The sequence below is a fragment of the Ambystoma mexicanum genome, chromosome 7q (assembly GCF_040938575.1).
Source record: "Ambystoma mexicanum isolate Mex_15411 chromosome 7q, UKY_AmexF1_1, whole genome shotgun sequence".
Lineage (NCBI taxonomy): Eukaryota > Metazoa > Chordata > Amphibia > Caudata > Ambystomatidae > Ambystoma > Ambystoma mexicanum.
This window is the reverse complement of record NC_090941.1, coordinates 652221510-652240387: the sequence shown is the minus strand read 5'-3', so window position 1 is coordinate 652240387 and position 18878 is coordinate 652221510. Positions and strand designations below refer to the sequence as shown.

General features: G+C 46.7%; 1 long non-coding RNA gene across 1 annotated transcript in view; it reads left to right on the top strand.

The window, feature by feature from the left end:
* Positions 1–18331, top strand: part of LOC138527838 (uncharacterized) — a 188079-nt gene extending 169748 nt beyond the window's left edge. The window contains exon 5 of the long non-coding RNA XR_011284060.1: positions 17880–18331. This is a non-coding gene — a long non-coding RNA (uncharacterized lncRNA). The remainder of the gene's footprint in view (positions 1–17879) is intronic.
* The last annotated feature ends 547 nt before the right edge of the window (positions 18332–18878 follow it).

Below are 18878 nucleotides of genomic sequence, written 5' to 3'. Positions count from 1 at the left end.
CAGTAGCCTAACAATCTAACTGCGCCATGAGGCTACCATTCCACTGAAAGCTATGCCCAAGTCAGGCTGGAAATCTCTAGGTGTAAGAAAGAGAAGACACGCAAAGCCCGTCTTAACTGTATGACCAAGGATTTAGCCTGCTCTCCCCAGTTCTGTCAGACAGTGGGACTGCAAAATGAAAAAAGGGTAGAAAGGGTGCAGAGGACAGAAAAAGAGAGGAGCAAGGGAGGGGAGAGATGGGAACAAGAACGGAGTGCAGATGAAAGATAGGGATGGTTTGCAGCACGGGGTGACCAGTGTGTGCAGGGGCGAGAGGGGTGCAGAAAAGACCAGAACACAGGACAAGCCAGGAATGGTGCGTGGACACCCAATCTTTTTGGGACGAGCTATGCTCGGGCCATGAAAGCCTTTTGACCTGGGAAGTGGTAACATTTTTACGTGAACTGAGCCTTCTGAAGTGAAATGCCAAATTGAAGGATTTTGTACTCTGAACTGGTTTTCTTTTTCTTAATTTTCTTCTGTTTTCTTTTCTTCTTTTCTCTTGTTTTATACAGTGATGTTATATGTGATTTAATACATACTGCTTTGGGAAAAGTCGAGTTCTTTGACTAAAACACAATAAATAAATTTAAAAAAGCAAAGTTCCAAGGTGTCCCCTGTCCCCCCCCAGATTTTATGGGTCCCCTACTCCCCTGGCTGCATGGCAGGAACACGGGGCACTGGCAGGGCTATGTGGGGTGCCAAACAACTATACAAGCAGGTGGTGCTTGGTGGCAGGAATTCAGTGAACTGGCTTGGGCTGCCACCACAGTACTATAACAGAGGTTGTGGTGCGTGACAGTGCTGAATGGACCAACAGAGTTATGTGAGGGGGGCCGGTTTTCAACATGCAACTGGCTCGTTTATTGAGGTGCATTGGCAGAGCTTAATATGTTGACGCTGTGCTTAAATAATAGCAAATGCAGAAGCACAGAAGTGAGGTGCGTTAGCAGAGCTGCATAAGGGGTTCCTTGAGTGTAATGCAGGGGTGTTATAAACACGAGCTGGGGTGCATTGGGAAAGTATTGCTCGAGATTGCAGTTCTGAGATGGCAAGATTGAGGTACACTGGCAGGTACTGGCAGGTACACTAGGCCCGTAGCCTGCTTGGAATGTCCCTGCCTCCTGCTTGCAGCTGCCCTGGACCTTGCACTGTGCATTTTTCCTTTTTTTCTATTGACAGTTTCTTTGTGTGTCGCTGGGATTGGAGGCCGGTGCCCTGTCCACCCACTCTTCGATTTTCATTAGTGGGGGGCGCACTCAGGGGAGGGGCCTTAAAGTGAGAGGTGTGTACTGTACGCTCCCAAACGGCCTTTAGAGGCACGTGCACAAGTGCGCGAGGGGGGTTAAAGCACGGCGCCCCCACCCTTGCAGTGTGTGGGTGGAAGTGAAGAGAGGCAGCTCGGCCAGAAGCAGCGCTGGTAGGGAGAGGCTCCACTGGTTCTAGGCCCCAGGGGAGGGCAGTTCTGGTTCTGAGCTGGTAAAGAGAGGCTTTGCTGGTTCTGGGCCCATGGGGAGGGCAGTGCTGGTTCTGAGCTGGTAAAGAGAGGCTTTGCTGGTTCTGGTCCCATGGGGAGGGCAGTGCTGGTTCTGAGCTGGTAAAGAGAGGCTCTGCTGGTTCTGGGCCCATGAGAAGGGGCAGTGCTGGTTCTGATTGCGTAGATCCAAGCAGTGCTGGTCCTGAGTGGGTAGGTAGGCAGTGCTGGTTGTATGCTTTTGGGAAAGATGCCGTGATGGTTCTGGGCTGTTAGAGAATCAGTGCTGCCCCTGTGTCTGTAGGGGCGGGGGTGGGGGGCGTTGCTGGTTCTAGGTTGGTAGACAGATGCTGTGCTGGTTCCGGGGCTTTTGTAAGAGGTAGTGCTGGCAATGGGCCTTTCAGAGACCGAGGGTTCTGGGCTTGTAGAGAGAGTTTGCACTGGTTGTGAGAGAGGATAAAAAGCAGTGTTGGTTCTGGCCTCTAGGCCTGTAGGTGAGATGCAGTGCTGGCGTATTTAAAAAATAAAATTTTGACAGAATAAAATGCAAATGATGACAGAATAAAATGCAGCATCCCTTGCACCAAACAATCCCCACAGCGAAACGGCCCGTGCCGAACTGGCCGCGCCAAATCGTCCTGCTCCGTTTGAATCGCATGGATTTATTCTTTTTTGAAGTGACATTGCCACCTTGTGGTCAATTATGGGCTGGCGATTTTGCGAGCGATAAAAATAAATGACTTTACTATTTCAATAAAAGAGGGAACAAGGCCGACAGAGAACAGACATCTTTTGCAATGCATCATTTGTTTTTTACGGACTTTACATTAATCCCTCTTTACAAGCCTTTAGGTTACCATACACATGTTGAAAAGAGATGGTTATATGTGATACAATCGTTATTAAAACCCTGAGATGGCAATTTAACAATTCGCAAATAACTGCAGAAACAATATCGTGATGCCCTTTTCAGGTTGTATATTACCTCGGTACACCCCCTTTTGGCGCGGCTGTTTCGCCGCGGGCCGGTTCGGCGCGGCCAGTTGGCCGCAGCGGCCAGTTCGTCGCGCCCATTTCGGCGCGGGAGACTTTGTTCCGCAGCCAATTTGGCGCGAGGGACGTTTGGACGTGGCTGACATTGCAGCTACGTCTAAACTTCCTCACGCCAAATTTAAAAGCATCATTATTTTCAAATGCAGCACGTTGACAGGAACTGTGCCTGACAACGTGTTGCATTTGAAAATAATTTGGGGTCAAGTGACTGGCGTGAAGTGTGTGGAACAGGGAAGTGTGTGAAGGATCAGTGGTCACGGTATGAGGGTGCAAGTTGAGGATTAGGAATTCAAAGCACAGGGTGAGCGCAGACAAGGAAGCTTGGGAAATAGGAGGGCACGATGTAAGCTTGTACGAGGAGGCTCTTCTATCAGTATTGTCGTTGCTCCTAGAGTCAGTCCAGGGAATCTCTTCCACTATGAACGGGATAAGGCGCCTGCTGTATCGTTGTTCACCCCCTAGTTGCTGCAGTGCACCCGATCAAAAAGACCCTCCACACTCTCTCATCCCGTGGCGATTGCCGGTTTACCATTTCCACCACTGTCGCGTCATCCACATTAAATGTCACCATCTTGGCCTACAGGTCTTTTTGCAACAGCTCCATGGCAATTACCAATGGGAAACAGTCCAGAAAAGCTGTACTCTGGCATCTGCCTCACCATTTACCCAGCCACTCCCCTTCACTGCACTTCTCCAACAAGTACATGCCGAAACATGATGCCCCTGCTGCGTCTGAAAATGTAGGTGCTGGCAACTACACAGGAATCCCCGTCAGTGACATAGAGAACCCATTCAATTGTTGCTGAAACATTTTCCACACCGTTGGATCCTCCTTTGAAACTCTTAATATCACCTAACTCCAAGGAGGTAACCTAGCTCCTGACATTGCCCTAGCAATAGTGCGGCAAATTGTTCTTCCTGGCACTATCACCTTGCAAACAAACTCAAGTGCCCCAAGAGTTTCTTTGCTCTACTGCATCTTCTACATACTTATACCCTTCTCCAGAAGACTCTGTCACACATCTACGTTGTCCTCAGGTAATCTCAAACATATTCTCTCTGCGCCCATAGAAATGAGAGGCATGATGTAGGACCTTCTGTCTTTTCTGACCCTGGCAGAAGAACACACTCCACTGCCAAAACCACAAACTCCAGCAAGAAACTGGCAGGGAGCTTACATACCTCTTTTGGGCCCCGCCATATCTAGGATCCCTACTCTCAATTATCCTCATGAACTAACCTTACTCCCTGTCTGCTAGGGGCCCACTGTTGCGTCTCCCACTCTCCCAGTTTCATCCAGGCCCATTCGCTGGGCACTGTCCACTGCCAGAGATACCAGCTAACAAACACCAGGGATGCCAAAATTACCAGCCCCAGGATGTCTACTCAAAAGTACCCAAACAGCAACAATACCAATACCCCACTCAAGGGTCACTCTTACAGAGACCTCACCATGGGCACAGCGGATGAAAGCTCGAAGCTGCCACCAGGCCCACCACCACCCTCCCTACACTAACGTTCTCAACATCTACACTTAAACATACTATATACATGACAACTACTCTCACGCAACAATGAACAAAGCCTCTCAACAGACATCAAACAAGAAAATGCTACGTCTCCACTACCAAGTTACATATCACAGTCCTCGCCAGTGTGTCCTGGTACTAGGGCGACACAAGGCTTCCCTCTGAACACAAATGCCTTTGTGCCCACGACGCAGAACACCTAGAAACAGATCTGCACTCAGAGTTCAAGGTACTTCCAGTATGCACGGATCATCACCACAGCAAAGCTGTCTTGCATTCTCCCTCTCTTCTCACTAAGCCAGTCCACATCACCGCACGTTGTGAGTGCCCAGGAACCACGCAAAAGGCAGTGGAGCATGGTATACAGTCCAATAGCATAACACCATTCTAGAAAAGAACGGAAGTGCCCAAGTAATGTGTCTGATAGAGAGCAGCCCACTGGCATAGAACTTACCTAGCCGTTAGAAATAGTTCACTCTTTGCTGTTTCTTATCCGTATAACAGTCTGCTCAATGCCCGCATATACCACTGTACAATCCCCCTGATCCAGCCAACCATTCTCGAATCTTCCGTCTGACCACGACAGGTGGTGCATCACGCATGATCCCATTCTTCCTTTTCAGGTGTGACTGCCACAGGGTTTATAATTATCTGCTTCAATGATCAATTGCTAAACGTGCCGAAAATATTTCCCCAGGTTCTTCCATACCATGCCTGGCTCGTCTTTTTATGTGTTCTTGCTTTCTGCTCACCTCTTTTCCAGTGGATCTGTACCCTATTCAAAACCCCTTCCTAAATAACAAGTCCCTTACCTGTTCGCATAAAAAAACAGCATCCCCTCAACAGCTCCGGGTTAACACGAGCAGGCCCACTGTTCCACAAACCCTCTCTGAGTTCCTTCCCTCCTTTGCCTTGGCTGCGCTCTGACCTCTTCCCCTCGTGCCAAGACTCTGTGTGATTGGATGTTTCCCCATGCAGGCATCTTTGAATGTACAGTGAACTGCTGTTGTTTCCCACTCTCACTCCATATCCCCAACCCTTCTTGGGTGGGACGACCAGAAAAGGGCTGGCATGGAAGAGGGCGGCTGTTCGCCATGGGTGCTGATTGGGCTGGCCTTGTAGGAGCCCTCTAATGTACCCATGGGTCCAAATCCACCTCATCGCAAGCAGCGTCTTCATCCTCTCCCATTCTTTCTCCAAATGATTTGTCATACAAACACTGGCCCCCAAAACTGACATGTGTTTTTTCTGGTAACCTCCATATTCTTCAACAAAGCTTCACTACACTCAAGGTATTTCTCACATTTAAGACTTGTGTTAACCAGGAAGGCTGATGTCAAGTTTTCTATTGCCACTGGTACTCTAAACCTCCTAGCAAGTGCCCTTCCATCTTTAGACCCATGACCCCACTGTGTGGTAGATGAAATCTTTTCACAAAACTCATTTTCTTTTTACCACTCACCATCAGGCGTTCCTCCAAACATATTGTGTTACCCCTTTATGGGTTTCTCTACAACTTTTCCTTAATTATTTCTACCCTTACCTTCTTCACAATTATTGATACAAGAATCCTCTAATGTCTTTGAATCACCATCCTGCTTCCTCCAGCTCTCTGAGGAAGTAACCCTTCTCTTGAACCCAGGGGTGTTGCTAGGTCTGGAAAAGATTCAGGGCTAGGCTAATGTAGGGACTACCAGGACTCGTGGCTATCTAGCCTTTTGGTTGTAGACACTGAGCTTCTATTCGGGGCTACAACCAAAAGAGACCCTGGGCTATAGCCCCACCAGGTCCCCCTAGCAACGGCTCTGCTTGCACCCGCCACCTGGCAGGGTATGGTAGCAGGCAGTGCATATGTGAGCCCTCTCCCTAACCAGGAACATAACATGGAGGAACGCTCCACACTATCTTCTCCTTCGGAACCTAAACTCTGATCTACTTTTCCACTTCCTCGACTGATCTTGTCCATCTCCGTTTCCCCAAAAGCTTCTCTCTCACTGTTCTCTTTGCACCCCTGACCATCTTCCACATGAACGCCAATCATTCACAGTTCTTACTTTTAGGTAATCTGCTTGCATCCTGTGGTGCTCACCTTTGATGATCCTCACTCCAGCTTACTCGCTCCATTGAATCCCTAAATGGGCTTCTGCTGCGGTACAGGACACCACCCTGGTCTGTTAGTGTCCCAACTTCTCCTTCACTTAATAAAATCACATTCACTCTCTGTTTCACTTTCATGTGTTCCACTGGCCAACCACCATCCTCTGGCCACACCTTGCCTGTGTGATCCTCCCAGCTCCTCGACTGTGGGTGTGTACCATTCTTGCTCATACCATCCCGCATACACCTCTGAAAATCTTCTTATAACCTTGCAGGTCTCACTCATCTGCTCACCTGCTATGTTGATGGTGGTGACACCATACCCTGTGTCTTCCACAAAACCTTTCGCCCTCCTAGTACATGAGTCATCCTCAGCCCACCCAATTCTTCCTACACAGTAGAACTGCTAGTCCTGGACACCCCTTCTTGCACACACGATGGAGGGCAGGTTCTGCTTACTCCTTCCTTAAATTGGGGTGCTTGTATCAAACCCCTGTAACCTCTCCAACCATCCGTAACCTCTCTCTCCCTTTTCATACCCTCACATCGAGATGTCAAGGGCACAATCCCACATTCCCCCCTCTGCACCGCTTATCTCCTTTCCATTTTTCCCAAACCCTTCCTCGTGCCGTCTCCTCGACTCCATACACCCACCATCCCTCTATTACTATGTGTACTGCATCCCGATCACACATTAACCTCTCAATCATACTACTCCCATATCGCCTTCTCTGTCACTTGTTCTATCCCGTCCCTTGAATGTCATAACCATTCACTAACGACTCTTTGGATCCACTGGGACCTCTCCAAATAACGACTTCACCCCGCCCTTCACTTATTCCCGCTCCTCGTCCACATCATAACTCTGCTCATTTATATCCGTTATTGAAAATAACTCCTTCTTGCTCATCCCCCTCACCCCTGACTTTCTCCACCCCCAAAACTCCTAGAACCCGCCCTACCCAATTCATCTTCTTCATCTCCCTCAATAGCTATTGCAGCCTGAAAACCTTCCTCTTCTAGTTCGGACCCTCTCCCCAATTCCTCGTCTTCTCTCGAGCTTCTAGAGCTCTCACCCTCAGCCTGGATGGGTGTAGCTACACTACTACCCTTCCCAACATGCCTTTCACACCACCCTTTGCTCCCATCTTTCTGCACCTCTTTATCTGACATTCCTTCCACTCTGCCCACGTTTCCTGACATGGAAACTACTCTCTGTCCCCTTTCTCTCTCCCTTTACCCAAGTAAGTATCATGAACCCTCTTGAACTCTTCACTGGGCCCCCCTGCCTTCTTGGCTGCAAACCTAACTGACCGCCTGGGAGTTTCCTGTCACGCTGAACTGACCTGCGAACCCAGCCGCTGCTTGTTCTTTTTTTCTCACCCACTTTATCTGTTGGGTTGTGTCATCTGGCTCCTCTGAGGAGTTTTCCACCTCTTGATACCATGGGCACATTCTCCACTCCGTTTCCTGCCCGCTAATATAACGAGTCTAATTGCTGCCAATTGTCTCTTCCTCTAGAACGTCCTTCCTTGCACACGTTCAATGATAGGGCCGCTCCGTGCCACATCAACATGCTACGCACACAGGAACACTGATGTTTTCTTCTCACACCTAGCTCCATACATCAAATTTACATTGTTGTTAAACGCACCACAACAACGTTCACACTGCGCACACAGCATCCCTCATTGAAGATCTTTGACTGAATTCTGAACACCGAATCGCCCTTGGTCAAGTCCAGCCAGTCCAGGAGGGGTCTCTGGTGCCTCACCACACCCTGCTCCCCCCACCCCCAGTTTCCCCATGTGAATACTACAGCTGTCCAAACATTGAGTGCATCTGTGGCTAGTCCAATGGCCCCTCGCGCCAAAATTCTTTACAAATGCGGCACATTGACAGGTACAGTGCCTGTTAATATGCTACATTTGCAAAGCATGAACCACCGCGCCTGGGATGTTTATCCCAGCGGGTGGCATGGGCAGCTGCTAAATGCTGGCTTTTAGCAGCTAGCAAAAATTCCAAAGTTTCATTCTCTGCAAATGCGGCACGTTGACAGGCAGGGTCGGACTGGGACAAGAAATAGGCCCGGACACGCAAAAAAGAGTGGCCCACCTCTCGCCTCAAAAAAGTGGCCCACCCCTTGCCTCAAAAAAGTGGCCCACCTCTCGCCTCAAAAAAAGGGGCCCTCAAACCATCATCCGTGAATCGCGTCAATTCACAACTTTACAGAAAATGCTACTTATGGAGGGTTCATGTGTCTGTTACATCACAACACAACTCATAAAATAACATAACTCTGCATACAGTTCTGTGACAGGGTCCACAGCTCCGAGGCGCAGGAGTGGCATGAACCAACCACCCCCACTGTGGTTTTGGGACCTGCTGCAAGTCGATGCTTATACAGGGCTCGGCAACCCCAGCAGGGAAGGAGGGTTAGGGTGACGATGGTTAGATAGAAAGGGGGAAGTAGTTTAGATGTTTAGGGAGAGGTTATGGATAGGTTGGGGATGTTAGGGTAAGGTTTTGATAACTGCGCACGCTTCTAATGAGCTGTTACACTCATAGAAATATGACATTTTATAGCAATTACGTTTAAGCTCTTTTTTATTGAACAAATATGCATACAATATCACCCAACCTGTGTTGGTACTCATTCATCAACCTTAGAAGGATGAAAGGCTGAGATGGCCTTGCTGGGATTCGAACCTGCAGATCACACTCACATCACAGCACTGAGAGCTCAACCCACTGAGCTATCATATCGGCTATAGTAAAATTAGCAATTATTCTGTAATGGAACCTTTAAACTGGCAACTGAGATTTAACAGCAGACCAGTTAAGTTGATTTGCAGGTCTGGTGCAAAGTTGACCACATATCAAGCCTGCATGCATCTTCTTTCAGGCTTCAGAGGTTGGTAAAATAGGGAAAGCAGTGCACTCACAGGACATCCCATACTCTGAGCACTCGTTACCTCATACATGCAAACAAACATCCTGAACATCATGCCAGGGAGTTGGGAAAGAGAGACACATTACAACAAAGCATTCATTGTGGCACAATGAAGTCAATGACCACTTGATGTGCTATGGTTATTGCAGCACTTGGGGGAAGAATCTGCAACGATGCGCCATATACGAAGTGATCGCATTATGAAATATACAAAAGGCAAACATTCACAGGACGACTATGGATTTCACTTAGGTTTAGAATGGGGAATACTCGCTACACTAAAACAAATGGACTGTGTTTTTTGCAACCATTCATCTATATAGCACCTAAATCGGTGGGGGCACATGTGAATTAGTGTGTCATTGTCCCCCCTCAGCATGTAGCTTGATGCAGCCTCACGTTGCAATCACCAGCCATTCGCTCCTCTTAAGGGCCATGCCCAGGACCATGGCCACTGACACACCCCTGCCATTAACTGCCAACACCTCTGTGCCTACACAAGCTCCCCTGCGACCACAGCAATTCCCAGATTGCAGCCCTAATGCTTGGGAATGTGCTTCGTGTGCAAGCAGTCCGTTGAAATAAACAAATCTTAGCCAGCACTTTAGAGTAAGCATAATGAGGTTTAACAGATGGTTGATACAGGGCAGAGCCCAGGTTCAAATCCCCAGCAGGGGGGAAATTATAGAAAAAAAAAACAAGTGGTCATTCCTACCGTCCTGGGATTGTATACCAGGTAACGTACAGTAAGGGAATGAAGGCAGATTTCCCTGAGAAGTAATGGAAAGTCCTGTACCCTTTAGTTCACTCCCACTTTGCCCTCTGCTATAAGCAAACCAGATGCAAACGGGGGAAGCGTAATTTCACAAGCACAGGAATGTGTAGGAGCGAGGCTCCAGCGTTGCGTCCAAGTTACTACACTTTTATCAGTTCCACAGTAAATGTTATGCAATTTGATAATTAATTCACCTTGCAATTGGGGTTTGTCTCATTTCTGATTTGCTTGGAGAGAAACGTATATTTAACTGTTGAGTGCGCAGCACGGTGCAGCATTCCTCTCTGGCTGTGCAACCCTGCCGTCTACCCTCCTCTCACCCTCGGTGTGTGTTTTTTCTGGAGTTTTGTTGATGCAGACTTTTGCTCAATGGCCGTGGACAACAAAAGATCTTAGCTCGGGCCAAAAAAGCATTTCTGTTGCTCAGTGTATTGAGCGATATGACGAAAAACATTTCACATTTTGTTGTTCCATAAAGACTGTGCATGTTTTTCAGAATAATTAGTGTGACTGGGGGTCAGCAGAGAAAGATTAAAACATAAGATGTCTTTGTAGCGAGCAGCACCCTGGAGCTTTACCAAGAGCCCCAAGGCCCTGCCTCCCTACCCACCTGCACAGCACTCAGGCCCACTCACCGTTACTCACCTCTTTCTGGCAGGAGGGGGGGTGTCCACGGTCAGGTGACGATGGCTGTGTCTCCATGCACCACAGCCAGGTCCTCCACCAGCACGGCTTCTGGCAACTCCTCATCAGCGGCAATCTCGATCACCTGAAGGCCCAACTTCTGGTGCAGGATGCCCGTGTAGACCATACTGCCGGTGGGCCTTGGCCAGATCCACTGGCTCCTCTGCAGCCCGCCTGTGTGTCGGTGATGTGAGTGACCCGGGCTCACCCATTGGTGCTGATTCCTGGCCCAGAGATTCCAGGATGGCCCTCTCCTTTCTTGCAGGAAGCCCCTCTTTTCTCCTTTGAACTGCAGTGGGAGCAGCTGGTCTGCTCTCTCTCCAAAGTGCACTGATGGGCAGCAGGCTCTGGCGCAGAGGGCACGGACATCAAAGGCAGGAAGGGAAGGGGTCGCAGGGTAGCCGCTAGCCGGGGACTCCCTGCAGGAAAGGGGCTGCAGCAGGTGGAGAGTAGGGATGTCACGGTATTGATTTTTTGACAGTATGATAACCTTCATGTGACATAACGGTATACCGTGGTTATCACGGTATAGCACATACGCGTGTTTAACCATTATCTTAAATACTATTTTGCCAGGAAAAGTCACACATTTTCAGCAAGACACAAAACACAAACAACACACTGTTGTCTTAGTTCTTCTTACATTTTTATTTTAGTTTAACTCAGCAGAGGGGAATCTATGCATTTAGCTGCTTTGATAATTGTTATATGCCATGGACAGCAACTTTTGAAAGATATTCTTGAGAAACAAAAGTAGATTGTACACCATAACACTTGTACCTATAAGGCCATGCCACAGTAATACATGACTAGACTGGCTGCACCAAAATAACAGTGTAGCCATGTAATAACAGATGTCATACCTACTTTATTATGGATACCCATTAAAATTTATTTAAAAAAAAAATAAGGTCTCTCATGCCGCAGAAATAAGTGACTACACCAACTGTACAAAAATGCTATTCCAATCACTAAACACATATGCTGAAGATAAACAAAGTGTGCACAACTGCACATAAGCCCCTACCCTCAGATGTGAAAGTACACATATTGTGGGTATAAGTTGGCTCGCATCCGTGGGGAGGGGGCTGATGTGAGCATTTGATTTTGCTGAGGAAGATGGGCGGTGGAAGTCTTTGAAAGTAGCAGCTTTAAAGTTTCACTGCGTTTGTGCAAGTACATTTTTCTGCATCTGCACAAACACAGTAAAACCTGAATGCCGACATTCAGGAAAGGCTTCCCTCTTCACCTGTCTGCCATACGCAAGTAAGCACATCAGCCCCTTCGAGGGGTGCACGTGTGCCTGGACTAAAATTTCAGGGGGCGGAGGGGTCGTGGAGCAAACAAATGTTGATGGAGGCGCTAATTTCAGAGTATGCGGGGGAAGGGAAAACGTACTTGTGTGGGGGCATCTAACTTCTTTAAACATTCCAATGAGACTATTCTGGTGAAGTTTCAATGTTAAAAGCTGTTAAGCTCTGCCCTTTACCTCTTAAAGCACCCACTTAAGGACTGCTGTGAGAATGGGCAGTCTCCTATGCCCCTCTACGCTTCCAATCACTCCCCTGGCATGCAAGTGCTAACCCCACTACACAATTTCAATTGCCTAAAAATGTATGCATAACTGGTCTCATAATTTGCTTCTGTAAATCATTTGACATGGACATTAGAGCATATATAACATTCCTCCTATGACAATGTGTCTTCTTTCATTGTTCGGTGTGTTACCTTTATTAAATGTAGTGGTTTCAGTGGTGCATCTGCAAACACTACAATGCCTTAAGTTACCCCCTTTTTTCTGTAGCGATTAGGTTCTTTTGTGGTGGTTAATATGTATTAGGTGCTTCTGCAAGTATTTCTTGGCAAACATTAGTTGCTATTTACCAAATTTTAAATCTTCCCATAGTAAAGGCAAACATCGGTTGCACTTTACCAACAAACATTTTCCAATAGTTGCCAGCATTTATTTTACCATTGCTTTGATTTTGCAATTTATTTCTTCACTACCCATTTCCTGCAGGCACCTCTCGCCTTAATGTGCAGCCTGACATTTTTCTCTTTTTAATTGTCGAGTTGATTTTATGGACAGGGATGCTGGCCACCCAAAGGTTGAAAGATGGCAGCAGGGATGTCACTTTCTCACTGCAAACCTTTCCCCCATACTTGGTTTCCCATTGGTAAAGAATCCACCATGTCCTCTCTGGGAAGCCCTCTTGCAGCACAGAGCATGACCGTGCCTGACCGAAAAATATAAAAAGAGCAGAAATGCTACACATTGCTCTCCAGACAGCCAACATCAAAATATGAATGTGCTGTCTAGTCAGCAGAAATACATACCAACAAGAGTCTTCCAGAAATGTGCTTTGTTTATTAATCCATGTCCAGATCATACAATACATTTGCCATCTGGTGGTACCAGTGAATTATTGTAAAGCCGAAGCTAAAATGGGCCACAACTCCATAACGACCTCATTTGGCTATACCCCCACTTCCTCACCAACATTTTGTTTGGCCCTCCAGAAAAACAGTTTATAAAAATAATAATGTATTCTACATCCCATCTGCTTGTGGTTTTACTAACCATTCTGTAACCCATATTGAGTGACTGGTATGTTTGTTGTTAGGCAAATATGCTTCTCAAAAACCGCTCCAAAGAATATAAACATAGTCTAGATTATGTTTTACAGAGCAATGCAAAATGGCTCACCATGTATGAATGAACTTCAAAACTTTCCACTTTCAAAACCTAACACACAAAGCACGGTGGGCTACTCTGAGAGGTCATCTCTTAAAACAAGTTGGAGGGCTATTCATAGAAAGTTGCCATCTTTTGCATCTTGGAATGCATTCTGGTTATGGAGCATGAAGAACAACACTAGCCAAGGAAAGTCTCTGTCTCCCAATCTATTACACTCTTTCGTGCTTTCTCTCGCTCACACACATACAGGCAGTCACACTCGTTCTCTAAGAAGCTTAACCATCTTGCAGATATCCTCAAAAGACAGCACCACTGTTTAGAGGCATGGTAAAACACAGTTCAACCCTGTGATTTATGTTGCACAGTACATAAGAATGCAGGTGCACGGCTAACAGTGAAATGCGTTGTGTTAGTAATTGCAGCGCCTCTGTTTACACGAAGCCCAGGCGCCTTTTAACTTATGTGTCATGTCGGTCCAGCCATGGCTGTAGGTCATCCAGGTCAAGTCAACATCACACAAACTTTCATGGGGTGGGTACTTGGCTGGGCAGTTAACTTTAATGAGTTAAACATGGGCATTACTACACGAGCGTCGGCCTGCTACACGTGCAATTATCTCTTTGATTACAGCATGGGGTGGGGGGGAGGGCATCCCAGCCCAGGCACACTCCACCTGCGCTCTCATGCTCAGCCTCGGGTGGAGAAAGGAGCACAGAATCCAGTGCCTGTCTGTGCCCACGGTGCTTAACGCCTCTCATTGTGCACAGAGACTGCACAGCACACAGTGCACATGCCGCAAATGTATTAAAATGAAGTTAATTCAGTAAACCGTTGCAAATAAAGTAACGGTAATTAAATACAAATGAAAGTGATGATGATATTTATACCGGTACGGAATACCGTTACATGCCTAGTGGTGAGAGAAGAAGACGAGAAAGGAATGGGGCACAGGGCCTGCAAAGGCAATGAATCGCAACAAAAGGAGCGGCTCCCCCAGTAGCCGCTCCTTTTGTTTTGATTAATTGCATTTCCAACAACTGGTGTCACGCCGGCGTCGGATCGGCTCAGGGCCTATGGAACTGCCAGGCCAGCAGGCCCACGGCTACCTGATACATTCATCAAAGAAAGGTAAGATCACCAAGTTTCATATTTAGCTTGTAGAAGACTGTGAGCTCCCTAAAAAAAAAAAAAAAAAAAAACAGGAAGCAAGTGGATATTTATTTATTTACTTTTTTATATTGTTTGCATCAAAGCGCCAATGAGCGCAAGAAAGAAATTAGATTGTAGATCTGTGCAGTTTTGAACTCTGGCTCTCTGGAGTTCAACTCGCAACACCTAACCACTAGGCCAAAGGCAGTACAATGATGTAACATGACCAAGTTTCATATTTCGCTTGTAGAAGACTATCTGTGTGCCATTGCTTGAAGTGCCCAGAATAGTGAGACTTTGGGTTTTGCGTATCCCTCCCTCCTGAATTTGTAAATTTGCTGGAGGTAGTGGCTTTGCGTTAAGTTCTCTACCCCAGAGTCTTGCAGGCCATGGTTTGTGGATAAACTGAACCTTTCTTTAATTTCCCCATTTAAATAAAAATAATGTGATATTTTGCAAATACAATAAAATTAAAAGCTTTAGCCCCACCACGAACCATGGCCTGCAAGATTGTGAGGCTTGGAACTTAACCACAAGACCAAACTGGCCTTGTGCCTGGGGCAGCAAAAGTTACATATTTAACCCCCATGATTGAACAGTCAAATAAAAAAAAATAATAATAAAGCATTTGGGCAATTCACAATAAAAAAGAACCCCCTGCCCACTACCAACCCTTTCCTCCCACCACCTGGCCACTCCCACCTCTAACCCCCTGCCAGCTACCACCTCACTCCTCCACCCCCTGCCCACTACCACCTCCCTCCTCCCACCACCTGCCCACTACCACCTCTAACCCCCTGTCAGCTACCACCTCTCTCCTCCACCCCCGCAAGATGCCACGGACCCCCTGCCCACTACCACCTCTCTCCTCCCACCACCTGCCCACTCCCACCTCTAACCCCCTGTCAGCTACCACCTCTCTCCTCCACCCCCTGTCCACTACCACCTCTCTCCTCCCACCACCTGCCCACTACCACCTCTAACCCCCTGCCAGCCACCACCTCGCTCCTCCACCCCCTGCCCACTCTCACCTCTCTCCTCCCACCACCTGCCAACTACCACCTGTAACCCCCTGTCAGCTACCACCTCTCCCCTCCACCCCCGCAAGATGCCACAAACCCCCTGCCCACCACCACCTCTCTCCTCCCATCACCTGCCCACTACCACATCTCTCCCCATCCCAGGGATTACAGGCTCCAGGCACTCACATTCTTATATGCATGTCACATTTGTAAATTCCCTGGAGGTAGTGGCCTTGCGTTAAGTTCTCTACCCCAGAGTCTTGCAGGCCATGGTTTGTGGATAAACTGAACCTTTCTTTAATTTCCCCTTTTAAATAAAAATAATGTGATATTTTGCAAATACAATAAAATTAAAAGCTTCAGCCCAGCCACGAACCATGGCCTGCAAGATTGTGAGGCTTGGAACTTAACCACAAGACCAAACTGGCCTTGTGCCTAGGGTAGCAAAAGTTACATATTTAACTCCCATGATTGACCAGTCTAATAAAAAAAAATAATAATAAAGCATTTGGGCAATTCACAATAAAAAATACTATAAAGCATTTGGGCAATTCACAATAAAAAATACTGAACCACGCAAAAGAATGAGAATATCCCCCCCCTGCGCCAAAAGATCCCCGTGATATATAATAAAGCATTTGGGCAATTCACAATAAAAAATACTGAACCACGCAAAACAATGACAATACCCCCCCACGCGCCAAAACATCCCCGTGCCCAAACGTCGCAGCGCCGAATGGGCGAAAATGGGCGCACCCAATTGTCTCCTGCGCCGAATCGGTCGTGGCGAATCGGCCTGCGCCGAACTGGCCGTGCCTAATCGTCCTGCTCCGAAATTACCTACATCCTTTTGCTCTCTATGGAGTCATAGTGCCATCTAGCGGATTTTGTGGCATCGTAATTGCTTTTCTTACAAAGTTTCAGCACTCGATTAGTTCCATATTCCTAACCTAACTTTCATTCTTCCTACACTTGTCCTTAAAATCAACTTTTAACGGGGGACCCCACCCTTCCTCCTCCTTCCCCATCTACCCCTGAAGCCACCCTTTATTCCGCTTTTTTGCAATGCTAACTGGACCCTCTTATGCCTTTTTTTCTAAATGACTCACACCTGAAATTTGCATTTTCCCCTGCAATTCGAGATTTGTTTTACATCGATTCGACTTTTAATACAAACATTTTCTTTTCGATATAATTACACCTTCTGTTATTGCATGTTAAAATTTCCCAGCAACGTAATCACTGATTACCAAAGAGATTAATGTAATCTTTGTTATTTGGAAAAGATACAGATGTATGTGTGTTTTAAAAAAGGTATTTGATACAGACAAATATCTGTTATATAATGGCTCTAGGTGTTGTGAGTGGAACTGTGGATCACACCAGGCACAGTAATATGTTAAGGTACAGCACTGTGATCTATGTTTCATTGTATATTTGTGTGTTTATTTTAATGTGCTAATGCACACCAAAGTCACCTTCAAGCACCAACTTTATCTAGCAGTAGTACCTTTCTCTGCTTACTGTAAAACTGTTTTCATTTCACAATGGCTATAATATTGAAGGGACGTCAACACAATAAGAAAAGATTCTTAAAGAAAGGTCAACAAGTTTTTGGCCCACAAAAAAATCATGTATGGTGACTTTTTCAGGACTCATGGTTCATCTTGAAGTTAATGTCAAAGAGAATTAGTAGTTCTGGGTACAGAGTCCTAATGCAAAATCAGCAATGGCGCTTCTACGGCTAGTATTGGTGCCAAGTTGGAGTTAAATATGGCACTATTTTCCCATTTAGCCTGCTGCAGCAGTATACAGTAAAACACTAGACCTGCATGTATTGGCTTGATTGATTCACTCTGAGGTCAGGTAAAATGAAGAGAAAGCAGAACAGAAAGTGTTGCAGGCACGCATTGAATTTATCTGCACCCATAATCTGAGGAATTATTTAAAAAGAAGGCAGAAGATGCCAGAAGGCTGTAATGCAGTAGACAGCAGGCAAGTCAATCTCCCGCCGATCTGATGCAATTAGTCTGCCAGCATACTACCCCACAAACCCCAAAAGAGAACTAATATATCAGCATTTGCACATGTCTTTATATTAGGTACTGTGACAAATCCAGGATATGCATCCCTTCTCCCCAATGGGGAGCCACCTCCTTTGAGGCTAGGGAGGTGAGCCTGCTCCGCAAGACCCTCCCTAGGGCACAAGGACTCCCATTCCCATGGGGAACTCCCCATACACAAGGTACTGTCTGCCTACATGGGAGTAAGAAATAATGACACTACATCTATGTATGTGGCTCATGGTAATACTGCAAATACTTCTATGTATTTGGCTCAATGTAATGTTGAAACTTCTACCTGCTCGACAACCCATGCTGAACAACATGCCCCTCCTCTTTGCAGGAACAAGAATAAAAGGCAGACGGCCCTTTAATGGAGGAGGCCCTACACCAAGACGAGTATGGGACATGAAATCGTTAGTGTGTGGAGGAGCCATGCAGAGCAGCAGAACCAGCTGCAGTGTGGACGGTAGTGAACGCAGGAGTGAGGTGTGGGACATTCGACGAGCAAATGCACAAGACCGATGAAGCCAAGGCCATGCAAAGCGGACAAGACCTGGAGGCATGGCCACATCAGGAAGTGGTGGGCCTAGAGCCTGCAAAGCATCGCTGAATCCTGGCACGCAAAGAGGACTGGGTCCTCCACTCTCAATTGGAGAGCCAGTGAAGAGCGGAAGAGAGCCAACCAGAGTGAAACGCTGAGACTGCCAATATTCGGTGTCAAGGAACGATGAGCTGTTGACGCCACTGCCACTGCTTGTGAGAAGGAGCCTCCCTGGAGCAAGCACAGCTACACCGCAGGTACACAGGGTGCCCAGTTCGGAGGGAAAGGGGGTGGGGAGAGAACAAGCGGGGGAGAGGGAAGGATAGCCCTATCTCCCATAAAACAACAAGAGTAACAGGCTACCCCTCCCTCCTGTGTTTTTCTATGCAACCTATGTGATAAATGCAGAAAACATCAATTACTGCACACAGGTCTCCAATGTTTCTATTAAATTAAAACCACAATGTAGTCATTGTTTCTACATTAATAAAAAATATGTAAAGGTACAATACACTCCAATTTATCTAGTACAATAACTCAATGAAAGAAAGATAAAACACATGACAGTGCAAACATTGTGTAGTATGGGGTTAGTTAAAAAGGGCTGTTTGTGCAATACAGTACATTTCAATGGATTGTTCGTGTTTTTCATCTACTTTGATACTTTCTGCAAACCGGACCATCATCACCTTTCCATCATTATTGGATTTGAAATTGACATTATACAGTCAGTTAAACAAAACCTTGGGTCTTTTGATTGTATCAAAAACACAGAATTTCCAACTTCCCACTTTTTTC